This window comes from Bison bison, unplaced genomic scaffold (assembly GCF_000754665.1).
Source record: "Bison bison bison isolate TAMUID 2011002044 unplaced genomic scaffold, Bison_UMD1.0 scf7180017864332, whole genome shotgun sequence".
In the NCBI taxonomy this organism is placed as follows: Eukaryota; Metazoa; Chordata; class Mammalia; order Artiodactyla; family Bovidae; genus Bison; species Bison bison.
This window is the reverse complement of record NW_011494904.1, coordinates 519,080-537,727: the sequence shown is the minus strand read 5'-3', so window position 1 is coordinate 537,727 and position 18,648 is coordinate 519,080.

The following is an 18,648-nucleotide window of genomic DNA, read 5'->3' as shown; positions in this document are numbered from 1 at the left end:
TTTAAAAAAAAAAAAAGGAAAGTACACAATAGTCACCAAATCAAGTGTGGCCTAGATTTAAAGAAATGGTATGACCAAAACTGCCATGTTTGGTGGGGGCCAGAGCTAACAAAATTTATCTAGAATAGGGAATTCAGAATCAGAAGAAATTTAGTACAAGCCAGCCAAGCTACAGCTTACGTTCTCAGAAGAGGACTGAGCTTGCAAAGATGAGACTGTTGCTGCATGTCTTGTAAAAGTAATTTCTATTGGGAACCTAGGTCAATTTCAGATAAGTATTTATAATAAACTGCAAGGGTATTACTATCATCGTCCAATATTCTGAATATTTACTGAGAAATATGTTTTAAATACCAATCAAAAATTATTTTATTAGAAGATTAAAAAATTAATTTTTGGAATAAATTTAGTTTCTGTCTCACAATCAAAACTATCTGTTTTGTTTTGGGAATTGAACACTATCCAGTATGAACTAAGCCTTAGACATCTGATTTGAAAGCTTGATTTCTCAAATTATTTTCTCTCCCAGAATATTCTCATTCTATAAGGCTCAAAGATGCTCATTTCCTATTTTTTGTTCTTTAAAAGAATGGGACTATCTCATTCCACAATGTGTGAAGGTTATCTTAGAAATTAGTACTTTTTTGCTTTTGTTTTTTATTTTGCTTAAATTACATCTATTTTTTTGGTAAGCAATTCAAGCTTGATGAGCAGAATATAAAGCTGGACCTCAAAAAAGCTGCTACAATTATATAATAAAATAAAACAAAAATAATTCTCTAGAAAAGGTTGATTCCTGTTTAAAATGAGTTGATCCTATATATGTATATATTCATGTATTTTAGTTGCCTTTGAATAGCATAAACTTTGCAACCTACTGAATGGAAAACTATCTCCTTGATTTTAAAACTGTGGTCTTAATATCGTGCTACCGTCTGCTGAATGGATGAGGACAAATCTGTTGGTAGACTGGAGTTTATCAATCCTTTGTTTAAAGTTCTTTATATGCTATCCGTCTTTGTCTCTAGATTTAAAGCTAGTGGGTTGAGGAAAGAAATGAGCTGAATAGGTGATTACTGCATTTTCATTTAACATCAGCATTGACTAGGCTTTTAGTTTGAGTCGGGCACTCTACTAGCTACTTTTCATACATTACTTCAAACAATCATCAAGCCAAGGGATTCTGACTAGAGTCTCCCTTCTTGTTTGCTAGACTTTGTTTCCTCAATTCCATTCTCTCACATACTATCAAGGCCCGCCATAGCCACAAAACACCCGTGACTTATAAAATTGACATTTTTCTTTATACAGATTAACTTTTCAAAATTGTATCTTTCACATAAACAAGGATGTCAATAAAATCATTTTTATGTATTAATGTGATTCTTGAGAATAAATGTTCAAATAAATTGAAGGGGATCTTTAAAATAATTAATTTTATAAGTACATTTAGATTACTAAACCATTATTTAGTAAAATATGTGTCTCCATCACTTAAAATTGCCTTGTGTATTACCAGTGTCACATATACCACAGTTTGAGAGATACAGCTGTTATGTTTTCTTATTTCACACACTAGCAAAGTAATGCTCAAAGTTCTCCAAGCCAGGCTTCAACAGTATGTGAACCGAGAACTTCCAGATGTTTAATCTGGATTTAGAAAAGGCAGATGAACCAGATATCCAATTGTCGACATCTGTTGGATCATAGAATAACATCTGCTTCATTGTGTATGCTAAAGCCTTTGATTGTGTGGATCACAACAAACTGTGGAAAATTCTTCAAGAGATGGGAATACCAGACACCTTACCTGCCTCATGAGAAATCTGCATGCAGGTCAAAAAGTAACAGTTAGAACCAGACATGGAAAGAGAGACTGGTTTCAAATTGGGAAAGGAGTACGTGAAGGCTATATACTGCCACCCTGCTTATTTAACTTCTGTGCAGAGTACATCATGTAAAATGCAAGTCTGGATGAAGCACAAGCTGGAATCAAGATTTCTGGGAGAAATATCAATATCTTCAGATATACAGATGACACCATCCTTGTGGCAGAAAACAAAGAGGAACTGAAGAGCCTCTTGATGAAAGTGAAAGAGGAGAGTGAAAAAGCTGGCTTAAAACTCAACATTCAAAAAACTAAGATCATGGCATCTGGTCCCATCACTTCATGGCAAATAGATAGGGAAACAGTGGAAACAGTGACAGACTTTATTTTCTGAGGCTCCAAAATCACTGCAGATGGTGACTTCAGCCATGAAATTAAGACGCTTTCTCCTTGGAAGAAAATCAGTGAAAACCTAGACAGCATATTGGAGAAAAGAGACATCATTTTGCTGACATAAGTCCATATAGTTAAACTGTTGTTTTTCCAGTAGTTACGTGTGGATGTGAGAATTGGACCATAAAGAAAGCTGAGCACCAAAGAATCGATGCTTTTGAACTGCGGCATTGGAGAAGACTCTTAAGAGTCCCTTGGACTGCAAGGAGATCAAACCAGTTAGTCCTAAAGGAAATCTTTCCTGAATATTCTTTGGAAGGGCTGATGCTGAGGCTAAAGCTCAATAATTTGGCCACGTGATGTGAAGAACTGACTCATTAGAAAAGACTGCATGATGCTGAGAAAGATTGAATGCAGGAGAAGAAGGGGACAACAGAGGATGAGATGGATGGCATTGCCAACTCAATCAGAGAAGGCAATGGCACCCCACTCCAGTACTCTTGCCTGGAAAATCCCATGGACAGAGTAGCCTGGAAGGCTGCAGTCCATGGGGTCACTGAAGGTCGGACACAACTGAGCGACTTCACTTTCACTTTTCACTTTCATGCATTGGAGAAGGAAATGGCAACCCACTCCAGTGTTCTTGCCTGGAGAATCCCAGGGATGGGGGAGCCTGGTGGGCTGCTGTCTATGGGGTCACACAGAGTCGGACACGACTGAAGCGACTTAGCAGCAGCAGCAGCAGCCAACTCAGTGGACATAAATTTGAGTAAACTCCAGGAGATGATGAAGGACAGGGAGGCCTGGCATTCTGCAGTCCATGGGGTCACAAAGAATCACGAGTGAGTGACTGAACACCAAAATGCTTTCTCCCAACACAAGGGTATAAGTTTGGGCCATGCGACAGAAGATGTGTACTATGTATCCATTTTTTTTTCTTTTTTTTTTAAATTTTATTTTATTTTTAAAACTTTACATAATTGTATTAGTTTTGTCAAATATCAAAATGAATCCATCACAGGTATACATGTGCTCCCCATCCTGAACCCTCCTCCCTCCTCCCTCCCCATACCATCCCTCTGGGTCGTCCCAGTGCACTAGCCCCAAGCATCCAGTACCGTGCATCAAACCTGGACTGGCGACTCATTTCATACATGATATTTTACATGTTTCAATGCCATTCTCCCAAATCTTCCCTATGTATCCATTTTTACAGTAGATTCCGAAACCATCTGAATCACAGAGGACACTCAAAATGATCTAGGGTATTGAAAAATATTAAAACATTTGTTTGCTCATGTTTTTTTCATTGTTTTCAATCTCAATATTTTTGAGTTTGATATTGTATATAATATATAAATAGGGTTACCTTTAATTTATAAATACATACTACTGAAGGTAAAAACTATTTTACTGATGGAGTAAAAACATGATTTTAGTCTTTTACTTAGTACCTAGAGATGTCCATTTTGTAACTCAACCCTAGCTTCATAGCTTTTGCTTGAAGGAGAATTGGGATGAACATTAATAGTCATCTATTTGTTGTCCTTTGGGAAAAAAATGCTATAGTCTTTAGTACTAGTAGAAATAAAGCCTTTCCATATAAACACAAAACTCAGTTTTTATTCAAGTATTTTCTTGCATATCATGTAATCCTAAAAAAAGAAAACAAAATCATGATTCAGAATTTTGAAATTTTGAAATTTCATAAGCATGGGAAACATAAATATTTGTTATAATGTATTTTGATCATAAACACTGATTTGACCTAAACTTGTTTAAGAAAAAAAACTGACTTGAACTGACATGAGGATTGTTTTTTTCTTTATGACATTTAGTATGAATATATATATTTGCTACAGAAATATTTGGCTATGAAGCCCTGTCTCAGGTCCTACTTAATATTCTGCATATTATCTTCCTAAAACTGTAACAATTTGGAACTCCAAGACAGTTGTCTTCAAGGATATCATAAAAAAGACTCTGGACCTATAGATCAATGTTGTATGTAATTTGTTAAGGTTGCATCATAGGACACTCTAGAAAATGCTCATTCATTTTGAATGAGCCCCAATTTATTATTATTATAGGACCCCAATGTATTAGAGTTTCACATATTACTTTCCAAGAGGTTTTAGAAATGCAAGCATTTGAATAGGTGGCTATTTGAACAGGTAGGAGGTAGATGAGCCCCTGGGGTGGACAGCTGGTGTTTTGTCAAAAGGAGTGAAGCTTTTTTCTCACCCAGACACTCCAAGGACAAAGCTGGTGGCAGAAGCTGAGCACCACTAAAGTAAAGGGATAAGAGGACCACTCCTGAGGTCACAGAGAACTTCTGCACATGCCCAGGAAGGCTCCACGGGGGTCCGAAAGGGCGGGAGTGCCCCCAGATAGTAAGTGGAGAGAGCCCCACAGGCCTCTGAACTGGGGTGCCTCTTAGCAAAGAGTTGCATACACCTACTGGGGAGGTCAGGTGTGGGGAAGAAAGGGAATAGTTCACCAGAGGTAAACAAAGACCTGGGTGAACTATCCTATACAAGGGATTTAAATCACCTCTTTGCTGCACTCCTCCTCATTTGGAAGGACACCTGCACTCTTTCTCTGAGTGTGTGTGTTTCCTCCTAGCTTCAGTCTTAAACACACTGTTCCTTGTGTGCTCCCTCACTTGTGCTGTGTCTCTAATAATAGACTTTGTACCTGTTTTTGCAACTTTTACCTTCTTAAAACACTCTTGCTTTCAAATGGGGTAATAACCCCGGGAACTTAGCTTCTAGACTCTAACCCCTGGTGGTCTAGCAGCTGGGATTCCTGGTTTTCATCCTTTGAAAGTGACACTATTAGTCTCTCAGTCTTGTCCGACTCTTTGTGACCCATGGACTTTCCCAGGCAAGAACACTGGAGTGGGTTGGCATTCCCTTCTCCAGGGGATCTTCTGAACACAAGGATAGAACTGAGGTCTCCTACATTGTTGCAGGCAGATTCTTTCCCAACAGAGCCACAAGTTATCCAGGCTACCCAGGTTAAATTCCTGTGCAGGGAACTAAGACCTCTCTTCAGGACGTTTCACTGCTATCTCTCTGACATTGGTCGTATCAACTAACATGTGAGGAGTTCTCTAAACCTGGCATTTTGTGATTCTCTGAAATATTAACAAAGTTATATATGTATATATATTTAACCCAGAAACATACACACATATGTATGTGTGTGTGTATAAGCAAGTATATTTTGATTATCTGTCAATTTGAATTAGCCTTATACACTTCTTTTCCAAAAATGATTTTTCCTAATGTTTTGATTTGATAAATAACAATATGTATTACACAGCTCCATTAACTTTTTTTTAATGAAAATATGTTGAGCAAATCAGGAGATGGAATTGACCAATACATAGAGGTTAGCTTAGATATTTAAGCTGCATTTTTGATTCATGGTTTTAACTGACATGAGTTCATTTTATATATACATGAGGTTGTATTGCCAATGCTGGCAGATTTTACTGAGGCAAGGGAGCTAAAATAACAAGTTCATAGATTAGTCTCAGAAGACAAATGAAAACTATCAGAGAAATATGCTACTTAAGTCACTACTGAGGGATAACTTAAAAAAAAAAAGATGACATGACATATAATGGTGGTTATCACTACGATGAAAAAATTTGTAGAGTCAGGCAGATTTTATGCTAAGAATGGTAATATAATTATATAAAAAAATGATGACAGTTCTCTGTGTACACGCTGACCTCACCACTGAGACTATTAAGAAGAGAAGTTCAAGTGAATGTTAGTGCATGGAATGATGGACAAAGAGAAGAAAAGTAATAACACTGCCATTCTTAAATATTTTAATATGAATAAAAATTTACCAGAGGGTATAAATTCTTTGGGATTAGGGAGTCTATGCCTTGAAAAGCATATGAATGCATATTCATAGAACCACCAAGAGCCACCCAGTAAAACTCTTCTCAAATATAAGCTAAAGGATTCATGCTTACAGCTGATGTACGCACCAATATATGTAAAGAAAACCATGACCCTTGAAACTGATTCCTGCTTGAGGTTACTTTTGGACATTTTCTGCAAGTCATGTGAGGAAAGTATCTATAATTACTTTCTGGCTAGAAGTGTCAGGAAGGTCACTTTAAAGATATTGGTCTAAGTTCTCATAATTTGTTCATAAATTCACAATGTACCTTCTTATATACATATTCATGTACTTTATTGCTGTGTCTGTGTATGACTCCTCTAGACTCCTCAGGTCCACTCTGGCTCATAGTCACAATCAAGCAGATGGCCTTAATACCTCAGTTGTAAAGTGACTTACATAAACATTGAGATTTCCTCTCTTTCATTGACACAATTTAAGTTCAGTTGTATCTGTACATATATTTCATTAAACATCTGTGGACACGTTTGGGGATAAAGGCCAGTGTTACGCTATCGAACGTAAGGAATCAGTGACTATGGATGAGAATGAACCAATGGAAATTCAGAAATGAGAAAGTAAATTGAACAGAGACTTTGCCAGGCGCTGGGGTGGGGGAAACGGAGACATGTTGTTCAAAGGGTACAGTGTTTTAGTTATCACATGCAGGCATTCTGAGGATAAAGTGTACATCATAGCAACTGTAGTTAATAGTACTGTATTATATACTAGAAGTTTACGTAAAGAGTAGATGAGTTCTCATAAAAAGCAAACTGAAAAATAACGATATGAGGTGGTAGATGTGTTAATTTCATTTAATTTCGTCGTGGTAATCACTTCACCATATATATATATATAGTGAAAAGTGAAAGTGTTAGTCATTCAGTCATGTCCAACTCTTTGCACCCTCATAGACTGTAACCCTGGAGAAGGCAATGGCACCCCACTCCAGTACTCTTGCCTGGAAAATCCCATGGACAGAGGAGCTTGGTAGGCTGCAGTCCGTGGGGTCTCTAGGAGTCGGACATGACTGAGCGACTTCACTTTCACCTTTCACTTTCATGCATGGGAGAAGGAAATGGCAACCCACTCCAATGTTCTTGCCTGGAGAGTCCCAGGGACGGGGGAACCTGGTGGGCTGCCATCTATGGGGTCGCACAGAGTTGGCCACGACTGAAACGACTTAGCAGCAGCAGCATCAGACTGTAACCCACCAGGCTACTCTGTTCATGGGATTCTCCAGGCAAGAATACTGGAGTGGATTGCCTTGCCCTTCTCCAGGGGATCTTCCTGATTCAGAGACTGAATCTGAGTCTCCCACATTTCAAGCAGATTCTTTACCATCTGAGCCACCAGGGAAGCCCAAAGAAAATCCTGTATATGTGTGTGTGTGTGTGTGTGTGTGTGTGTATATATATATATATATATATATATAATCATTGCAATGTACACTTTAAATGCATACAGTTTTGTTCGATTATACTTCAGAAAAATTCAAGGAAGAAAATTGGAGAGAGTCTCTGACATCAGAAATGTGATTTTTTTAATGCATTTTGTCGATGTTGCTTCTAGCTTTGTGGAAGTGTGGCTCCACTGGTATTCATAACCATGTTTACAAACGAGCAACTCTGGTCCTTAATTGCTTTGCAGTTTGCCATAAGCAGTGAAGGCTTTAGTAGACAAGGCACTGGGAAACATGCTATGGTGTAGTTTGCTTTTTATTACAACTTTCCTTTGATTAAATTCATTTTACTGTTGATACAGTTAATGGGACTAATGCTTTTGATAATTAGTGTAAATTGCTCACTTTTTAGAATTACATATCTTTAAAAAATCATAATAAATAAATAAAGGAATTACTTTGGGTAGCCAAGGTCCATTTAGTAAATGGCAATAAAGTGATTTTATAGGATACTGCTGCTGCTGCTGCTAAGTCGCTTCAGTCGTGTCCGACTCTGTGTGACCCCATAGATGGCAGCCCACCAGGCTCCCCCATCCCTGGAATTCTCTAAGCAAGGATACTGGAGTGGGTTGCCATTTCCTTCTCCAATGCATGAAAGTGAAAAGTGAAAGTGAAAAGTGAAAGAGTTATGTCAGACTCTTCACGACCCCAGGGAGTGCAGCCTACCAAGCTCCTCTGTCCATGGGGTTTTCCAGGCAAGAATACTGGAGTGGGGTGCCATTGCCTTCTCCGTTATAGTATACTAAAATAGTCTAATGTAAATAAAAAAGTTACCTTCTTTAATTTTCCCACATTGAAACAGTGTATGCTATATTTGCATACTTACCAATGTTATGAAGAAAAACAATTACTATAGGTTCCATGAGCTACACTACCACACAAATTTATGTGCCAAAAACATTTCTCATACTGATGAAAAATTATTAAGCTGGAAAGCTTTAATCATATCATATATGGCTAAGGAAAATAAACTGTTACTAAGTATAATATGAATTTATTTTTTAAATAAATAAATAATTTTAGATTTGCAGAAAGATTCCCTTGTAGTTCAGTCAGTGAAGAAACTGCCTGCAGTACAGGAGACCCTGGTTCGATCCCTGGGTTGGGAAGATCCCCTGGAGAAGAAAATGGTGACTCATTCTAGTATCTTTTCCTGGAACATCTCATGGACACAGGAGCCTGGTGGGCTGTAGTCCATGGTGTTGCAAAGAGTCGGGCACAGCTGAGCGACTAACACTTATTTACTTACTTACAGATAGTATAGAGAATTTCTATACAGCTGGTAACCGTTTCCCACTGCTCTTAACATTTAACATCAGTATGGTTTATTTGTCATGATGAATGAAAAATTATAAATACAGTGTTATTCACAGTCCATAACTTATTCGTATTTCCTTCATTTTTACCTAATGTCATTTTGGGTCCTAAGATTCCATCCAGGATACCACACCATATCATATTTAGTTATCATCAGACTCCTCTTGTAAAAGTTCCTGAGTTTATTCCTTAATTTTCTGGCTGTTAAAGAACTTATTTATATTCACAAATGGTTGTTCTAAATATGAGCACCCTATTGATTTCTAAATTTTTATGATGATGTGAGATAAGAATAATTTAAATCTAAAAGTGTGCATACAAAAGCTAATATAAACACAATGCACGCATATTTATTTCTGGCTTTGTAAATCCTTTGAAGACAATGTGTATTAATAACTTGTACTTGGTTTGGGCACACTTTGGTGTCTTCAGTCTTTTCAGTGGAACATCTGGAGAATACATGTGGAGAATATTTTTTGATAATTATTCTAACATTGCTACTTCAGATTTCATTAAGTGTGTTTTCTGGACAATTATCAGAAATTTTCACTGTAAGTCACATTTTAGAAATTGGTACTTAATACAAAAAACCCCTAGCTTTACATTAGTCCTTCCAACTCCAGAATATTGGTACAAAGACCTTTATTATAGCTTGCTGTCTATAAGTTAGAGTTCAATTCAGAATTTTAATTAGATGGTAGAGCATTTGAGATAGAATTTCAGTTAAGATATTCAACAAACACCATTAATTATATTGAAAAACCAAGGAAGATTTCAGATTAAAAAGATCTGAGAAAGGATCAAATAAGAGAGCTTAGGGAAAACCTAGACTAATTATACTATATATTTGTAGAGAAAAAAGGAAGATATTTAACAGCTATGGTGAGAAAGAGTAGATCATACAAAAAGCAAACATTAGATTAACATCAGATTTTTCAATGTCAGTACTGGATTCAAGAAAGCCTTAAGATGACATTTATAAAATGTTGAAAAAAAGCATAGAACACCAGTTCAAGATCCAGATGAACTCTTATTTAAATATTCAATTTAGCTCAGTTCAGCCCCTCAGTCGAGTCCGACTCTTTGCAATCCCATGGACTGCAGCATGCCAGGCCTCCCTGTCCGTCACCAACTCCCGGAGTTTACCCAAACTCATGTCCCTTGAGTCGGTGGTGCCATCCAACTATCTCACCCTCTGTCGTCCCCTTCTCCTACCTTCAATCTGAAGAGATGATAAAAATATACTTAGGAAATATTTGCAAAAATATATAATGTCTCAGAAGGGTTATTACACAAATATCTTCAGTAAAAAATGTTTGGAAAATGACTTAAAAACAGACACACTCAAGAGATGCTGCTAGATTTACTTTGGAAAAACACAATCAAATATATTTATCATAATATTTAAATAAATAAGTAAATATTGCTAAAATAAATTTATATTTTGTCCTCAAATCTATGGCTGCCTGTGTGCACATATATAAATATAAACAAAACATATATATATATAATCAAAAAGAAAAAGAAAGAATAAATATATTCATAAGAAGCCTCAAATGAAAATCTACTAATATTCATAAAATTGACAAGATGGGCTCGTATTGTAGAAGAGAAAACACCAACAGAGGGGAGAGTATGCTATAAAGTTCTTGATTGAGGGAGGTTTGGGCATAATTTTAGAAGAATAGGAAGAAATTTTTCAAAACTTTTTTTAAAATTGAAGGATAATTGCTTCACAATATTGTGCTGACTTTTGCAATACAATGAGAAAGGGATTCAAGTAGACATATGTCCCTTCCCCCCGAACCTCTCTCCCACCGCCCCCTTGTCCCACACTTCTAGGTTGTCACGGAGTACCAAGGTGAGCCCCCTGTCTTATACAGCAACTTCCCATTAGCTACCTATTTTACATATGGTAATGTGCATTTTTCCGTGCTGCTTTCTCAAATTGTCCCACCCTCTCCTTCCACCACTGGGTCCACAAGTCTCTTCTCTATGCCTGTGTCTCTATTCCTGCCCTGCAAATGGATTCATCAGCAATATTTTTCTAGATTCCACATATATGCCTTAATATGCAATATTTATTTTTCTCTTTCTGACTTCCCTCACTCTGTATAACAGACTCTATATTCACTCACCTCACCCGAACTGACTTAAATTTGTTCTTTGTAATGGCTGAGTGCTTTCTGAAATATACGTACCACAACTTCCTTATGCATTCATCTGTCAGTGGACATCCAGTTTGCTTCCATGTTCTAGCTATTGTGAACAATGCTGCTATGAACATTGACGTACATGTGTTGTTTTCAATTATAGTTTTTCTGAGATATATGCCCAGTAGTGGGATATGGTAGTTTTATTCTTAGTTTTTTTTAAGGAATCTCTATATGATTCTCTATAGTGGCTGTATCAATTTATATTCCTACAAACAGGGCAAGAAACTTCCCTTTTACCCACATCATCTGATAGTATTCATTTGTAGATATTTTGATGTTGAGCATTCTGACTGGTGTGAGATGACACTTCATTGTAGTTTTGATTTGCATTTCTCTGATAATAAGCAATGTTGAGCATCTTTTCATGTGTTTGTTGGCCAACTGTAGGGGCTTTCCTGATAGCTCAGTTAGCAAAGAATCCACTTGCAATGCCGGAGACCCCAGTTTGATTCCTGAGTCAGGAAGACCCACTGGAGAAAAGATAGTCTACCCACTCCTGTATTACTGAGCTTTCCTTTTGGTGCAGTTGGTACTGTAATGTGGGAGACCTGGGTTTGATCCCTGGGTTGGGATGATCCCCTGGAAAAGGGACAGGCTACCCACTCCGGTATTCTGGCCTAGAGAATCCATAGACTGTATAGTCAATGGGGTCACAAAGAGTTGAACACGACTAAGTGACTTTCACTTTCACTTTTCAAAGATTGCTTTGGCTATTTGGGGTCTTTTGTGTTTCCATACAAATTGTGAAATCTTTGGTTCTAGTTCTTTGAAAAACGCCTCTGGTGATTTGATAGGGATTGCATTGTATCTGTAGATTTCTTTGGGTAGAATACTAATTTCCACAATATTAATTCTTCCAATCTAGAACATGATATATATCTCCATCTGTTTGTGTCTTTGATTTTGATTTCTTTTATCAGTGTCATAGTTTTCTGTATACCAATGTTTAGTTTCCTTAGGTAGTTTATTCCTAAGTATTTTATTCTTTTTAATGTAATCATGAATGGGATTGTTTCCTTAATTTCTCTTTTAGATTTTTCATAGTGTGTAGAAAAGCAAGGGATTTTTGCTTGTTATTTTTCTATCTGGCAACTTTACTAAATTCATTGATTAGCCCTAGTAATTATCTAGTGGCATCTTTAGGATTTTCTATGTATAGTATCATGTCATCTGCAAACAGTGAGAGTTGTACTCCTTTTCCAAACTAGATTCCTTTTATTTTATTTTTGTTCTTCTCTGATTGCTGTGGCTAAGAATTTCAAAGCTGTATTGAAGGACAGCAGTGAAAGTGGGCACTCTTGTCTTGTTCCTGATCTTGGTGGAAATACTTTTAACTGTTTAGAATAATGTTTGCTGTGTGGTTGTCATATATGGTCTCTATTATGTTGATGTAGGTTCCTTGCATTCCCATTTTCTGGAGAATTTTTATCATAAATGAGTGTTTCATTTTGTTAAATGCTTTCTCAGGATCTACTAAGATGATGATATGGTTTTATCTTTCAATTTGTTAGTATGGTCTATCACCTTGATTGATTTCCATATATTGAAAAATCCTTGCATCCCCAAGATGAGCTCCACTTGATCATGCTGTATAAACCTTTTAATGTGTTGCTGGATTCTGTTTGCTAGTATTTGCTGAAGATTCTTTGATCTATGATCATCAGTGATATTGGTCTGTGATTTTATTTTTTGTGATATCTTTGGCTTTGTAATCAGGGTGATGGTGGCCTCACAAAATGAGCTTGGGAGTGTTCCCCCTTTATTTTTAAAATGATGAAACTAAATTCCATATATATGAGGAAAATATTTAAATAAAAAACTAGGCTAGAAATAAATATATATATATACACACATTTTGAATAAAATTAAAAAAGTAAACTCACCAGTTAAAAAACAAAGTAGACAGATTTATTACAAAAATACTTTTAAAACATAATAAAATACTCCTAAAGATATAAAAGTAAAAGTTTTGAAAAAAAATATTAGATATGATATATATTATTTATGAAGAACCTGGTTTAGCAATATTAATATTAAATAAAATAGACCTTAAGACAATAATGTGCTTTTAAGAATGAAGAGGTTTATTTGCCTTTTGGGACAAAGCATGATCAAGTGGACTTTATTCCGGGAATCCAAGGTTGGTTCAACATTTCAAAATCAATCCATATAATTTGCTATATTAACAGATGAAGGAAAAGAACTGGGAAAAACTAAACATGCTGTTTAAAGTAAGAAGAGAATGGACCTTCCTCAGTACAACCTGTAACTAAAAGACTAATCAAAGGAAAAAGAATTCATGCTTTCCCCTAAAACCAGGAATAAAATTCAGATAGAATAATAAAAGTCTTCAAGATAGGAAACCATGATTGTGTACCTTAAAAATCCACAGAAGCATAAATATTGGAAATGAAAATAATAGAATTCTCTGTATTTGAAAACAACCTCATCATAGACATAGAATATGCCAAGCATTTTACAAGAAGTTACTAGAACCAAGAAGTAAATTTAGCACAGTCACAGAATTCAAGATCAATGTGAAAAAGTCAATTACAAATCTCCAAATCACCAAAATAAAAACTGGATGATGAATTTTTAAAATACCATTTACACTAGCATAAAAAGATACAAAAGGATTTTGGAATAACTATAAAATAAAATATACAGGATTTATATAATTATAACTAAAAAACATTGTAAATAAAATTAAATAGAAATGGTCAATCATTCTCAGAGATTAGAAGATTCAGTGTTATAAGATGTCAATATTTCCCTCAATTGATCAATAATTTCCATGCAATCTTCATACAAATTTCAGCAGGCTCTTTTCAAGAAAGAAGTAATTCTAAAATTTATATGGAAGCATCAAGAACAATTCTATGTCCAAGGTAGAAAAGGAGACACAAACATAAAGAACAGATTTTTGGACTCAGTTGGAGGAGAGGGTGGGATGATTTGAAAGAACATCATGGAAGCATTTACATTACCATATGTAAAATAGATTGCCAGTGTGAGTTTTATGCATGCTGTAGGGCACCCAAAGCTGGTGGTCTGTGACAGCCTGAAGGAATGGGGGGTGGAGGAGAGGGAGGCGGGAGGGGGCTTCAGAAGGGAGAGCACACATATATGCCTATGGCTGATTCTTATTGATGAATGACAAAAACCATCACAATAGTGCAAAGTGATTATCCTCCAATTAAAAAAAAAATAGAGAACTTAAGCAGTCTTAAGAAAAGACAAATGTGCAGTAATTGCACTGCCTGCAATTCAGATTTAAATTAATCTACATTATTCAAAGAATGTGATTGACCTAGAATAGGCGGAGAGATCAATGGAACAGAATATAGGTTCTAGGTCTGTCTAAATTTAAAATGATAATTAAACAAAGTGAAAGATTAGTTGTCTCAGTGTCATTTCAAGAACTCATTAGGTGGTGTGGCTAGTGACTACCCTATCAAGCAGTATAGATAAAGTACATTTCATTATCACAGAAAGTTCTTTTGAATTATGCTGTTCCTATTAGACATACTCATGTATGGTCAATTTGATTTTTGATAAGGACATTAGGTTAACTCAAGAGAATTGGATATTTTTAACGATTAGTATTGTTAGAACAACTGGATAACTCCATTAGCCAAAAGAAATAAAACCTCAAAACTCAATACCTATTTCATTCGGTACACAAACATCTGGATTGTAGGTCTGCACTTAAAACTCAGAGCCATAAAACTCTAAGAAGAAAACAAGAGATAAGAACTTTGTATTTTGGGGGTTAAGAAATGACACGCTTGGGCAGAAAAATCACTAAGAAGAAAAACATTTTCATGAAGGAAGCTCCATAAAGTTGAAATTCCAGAGGGTGAGATGTATGGAGAGAGTAGCATGGAAACTTATATTACTGTATGTAAAACAGATAGCCAATGAGAAACTGCTATATGAATCAGAGAAATCAAACAGGGGCTCTGTGACAGTCTAGAAGGGTAGGATGGGGAGGGAGGTGGGAGGGAGGTTTGAGAGGGAGGGGACATGGTGTACCTATGGTTGATTCTTATTGATGCTGGACAGAAAATAACAAAATTCTGTAAAGCAGTTATCCTTCAGTTAAAAAATAAAGTGGTGGAAAAAAATTAACATTTCCCTTTCATTAAAGTGCACTATTAAGAAAATAAATGCAAGCCACAACATGGGAAAATTTTTTGCAATAAATGGATCTATCAGCAGTCTCGTTTTCAGAATATATATGGAAATAAAAACATTCAAACGAACTAAAAAACTCAACAATCAGGTGAGAAACAATAAAAATTGTCAAAAGACTTAAAAAGACACTTCAAATCACCAGTAACACTCAGAAAAAAGCTGTCACCAATGCTGCAAAGTAAAAGCACTCTGCACCACACAGAGAATAGAACAGCTACATCTATCAGTAAAAAAGACTGGTAAAACCACATGAGGGCAAGATACGAAGCAACTGAAAGTTCTGTGCATTACTGGTGGTGACGCACTCATCTCACATGCTAGCAAAGTAATGTTCAAAATTCTCCAAGCTAGGGTTCAGTACGCGAACCGAGAAGTTCCAGTTGTTCAAGCTGGATTTAGAAAAGGCAGAGGGAACAGAGATCAAAGTGCCAAAATCGTTCGGATCATAGAAAAAAAAAAAAAGAAGAGAGAACTCCAGAAAAACATCTGCTTTGTTGAATACGCTAAAGTCTCCAACTGTGTGGATCAAATAAACTGTGGAGAATTCTTCAAGAGATGGGAATACCAGACCTCCTTATCGACCTCCTAAGAAATTTGTATACAAGTTAAGAAGCAACAGTTAGAAACAGACATGGAACAACTGACTGGTTTCAGATTGGGAAAGGAGTATATCAAGGCTGTATAGTGTCACCTTGCTTATTTAACTTATATTCAGCATACATCATGAGAAACGCCAGTTGATGAAGCACTGGCTGGAATCAAGTTTGCTGGGACAACTATCAATAACCTCAGATATGCAGATGACACCACCCTTAAGGCAGAAAGTGAGGAAGAACTAAAGAGCCTCTTGATGAAAGTGAAAGAGGAGCGTGAAAAAGTTGGCTTAAAGCTCAACATTCAGAAAACTAAGATCATGGCATCTGGTCCCATCACTTCATGGCAAATAGATGGGGAAACAATGGCAACAGTGAGAGACTTTATATTCTTGAGCTCCAAAATCACTGAAGATGATGACTGCAGTCGTGAAATTAAAAGACTCTCCCTCCTTGGAAGAAAAGCTATGACCAAACTAGGTAGCATATTAAAAGACAGAGACATTACTTTGCCGACAAATGTCCATCTAATCAAAGCTATGGTTTTACTATTAGTCATGTATGCATATGAGAGTTGGATTATAAAGCCAGCAGAGCATTGAAAAATTGATGCTTTTGAATCATGGTGTTGGAGAAGGCTCTTGGACAGTGAGGAGACCAAAACAGTCAATCCTAAAGGAAATCAGTCCTGAATATTCATTGGAAGGACTGATGCTGAAGCTGAAACTCCAATACTTTGGCCACCTCATGCGAAAAACTGACTCCTTGGAAAAGTCCCTGATTTGGGGAAAGATTGAAGGCAGGAGAAGGGGACGACAGAGGATGAGATGGTTGGATGGCATCACCAACTCGATGGACATGAGTTTGAGTAAACTCCAGAAGTTGGTGATGGACAGGGAGGCCTGGCATGCTGTGGTTCATGGAGTCGCGAAGAGTTGCACATGACTGAGTGTCTGAACTGAACTGACTGGTGGTGAAGTGAAGTGGTTAAATCAGTTTGAGAATTATTTGGCAGCTTCTCACAAATTTAAATATACATCAACCTCATTACGCACCAACTTCATTCCACAAGAAATGAAAATGTATGTCAATAAAAAGACTTGTAAAATATTGTTTAAAAACTGTCTTATTCATAATAGCCCAAACTTAAAACCATCCATATGGCCATCAGCAAGAGAATGGATAACCAAATAGTGATATATCCAAAAAATGAAATATTACATATTCATTTTTCTCATCTGTTCAGAAGGAATATACTCTTTATACACATATTCTCACAATTATGCTCCCTCATTCTTTGTAATAGTTGTGAAAGTGAAAGTGTTAGTTGCTCAGTTGTGTCTGACTCTTTTCTATCTCAATGACTGTAGCCTGCAAGGCTCTTCAGTCTTTGAAATTCTCCAGGCAAAAATACTGGAGTGGGTTGACATTTCCTACATGAGAGAATCCTCCAAACCCAGGGATCAAACCTGGGTCTCCTGCATTGCAGACAGTTTCTTTCCCATCTGCGTCACTAGAGAAGATCTTGTAATAGTTACTGAAACTTATTCTTTACATAACAGGCCTGCTAACTAATTTTATTGAATTTTTTACTTAAAGTATATCAAAATGCAAAGAGTTTTTGAAAACGATGTTTTCATATAAATATTCTCTGCTAACAGTTTCTATAAGTTTTTCTGTCACAGTTAGATTGAAACATTTTGTGGTTAATCACACTACCCAACTGCTCCCCACTTGCAGCTCATAGGCGTAAGCAACTTTGAGAGATTTCCCATGAAAACCCATTGCTGTCCCACTTCCTTCCCTTGACTTTCTCAGTATCCCATAATACAGTGTCTGCACTTACAGCCTGTAAAATGTTCATCTTGCTATCCTGGGTACGGATTCTGACCTCATTGTATGCCACTATCCATTGCTATTCTATAGATAAGACAGTCAGTACACAACCATATGAACTTAGGAAAGAACTTAGGAAAGAACATGAATGAATCCGCAAAGGCTGGTAACTTTTGGAGTGAGACACATGTGCAGGTATAACGCATCAGAAGGGGAGAAGCAAAGAGTAAGAAAAGCAAATTTTTTAAATATAATTGTCTGGAAAAGTCGTGGGGAAGTTTTTTAAAAATTAATTTTATTGGCATATAATTGATTTACAGTATTATGCTAGTTTTGCTCTATAGCAAGGATAGTAAAGTGAATAATATATATATATATATATATATATATATTCTTTTTCAGATTAAGGATGTATATATTCCACCAGGAGAGTTTCTCTGTATGCATGCATGCTCAGTCATGTCCAAATCTTTGCAACACCAGAGACTATAGCCCACCAGGCTCCTCTGTCCATGGAATTCTCCAGGCAAGAATACTGGAATAAGTTGCCATTTCCTCTTGAAGGTAATCTTCTTGACCTAGGGATCGAACCCACGTCTCTTGCGTCACCTACATTGGCAGGCAGATTCTTTACCCTGAGCCACCTGGGAAGCCCATGAAAAGAGCAGGCTAAAGGAACCTTCAGCTCGATCCTTAGCGAAACAGATGTAGAGATACCTGGAATTCAACTTGTAGCCGGGAGCTGCTGCTGCTGCCAAGTCACTTCAGTCGTGTCTGACTCTGTGCGACCGCATAGACGGCAGCCCACCAGGCTCCCCCGTCCCTGGGATTCTCCAGGCAAGAACACTGGAGTCGGTTGCCATTTCCTTCTCCAATGCATGA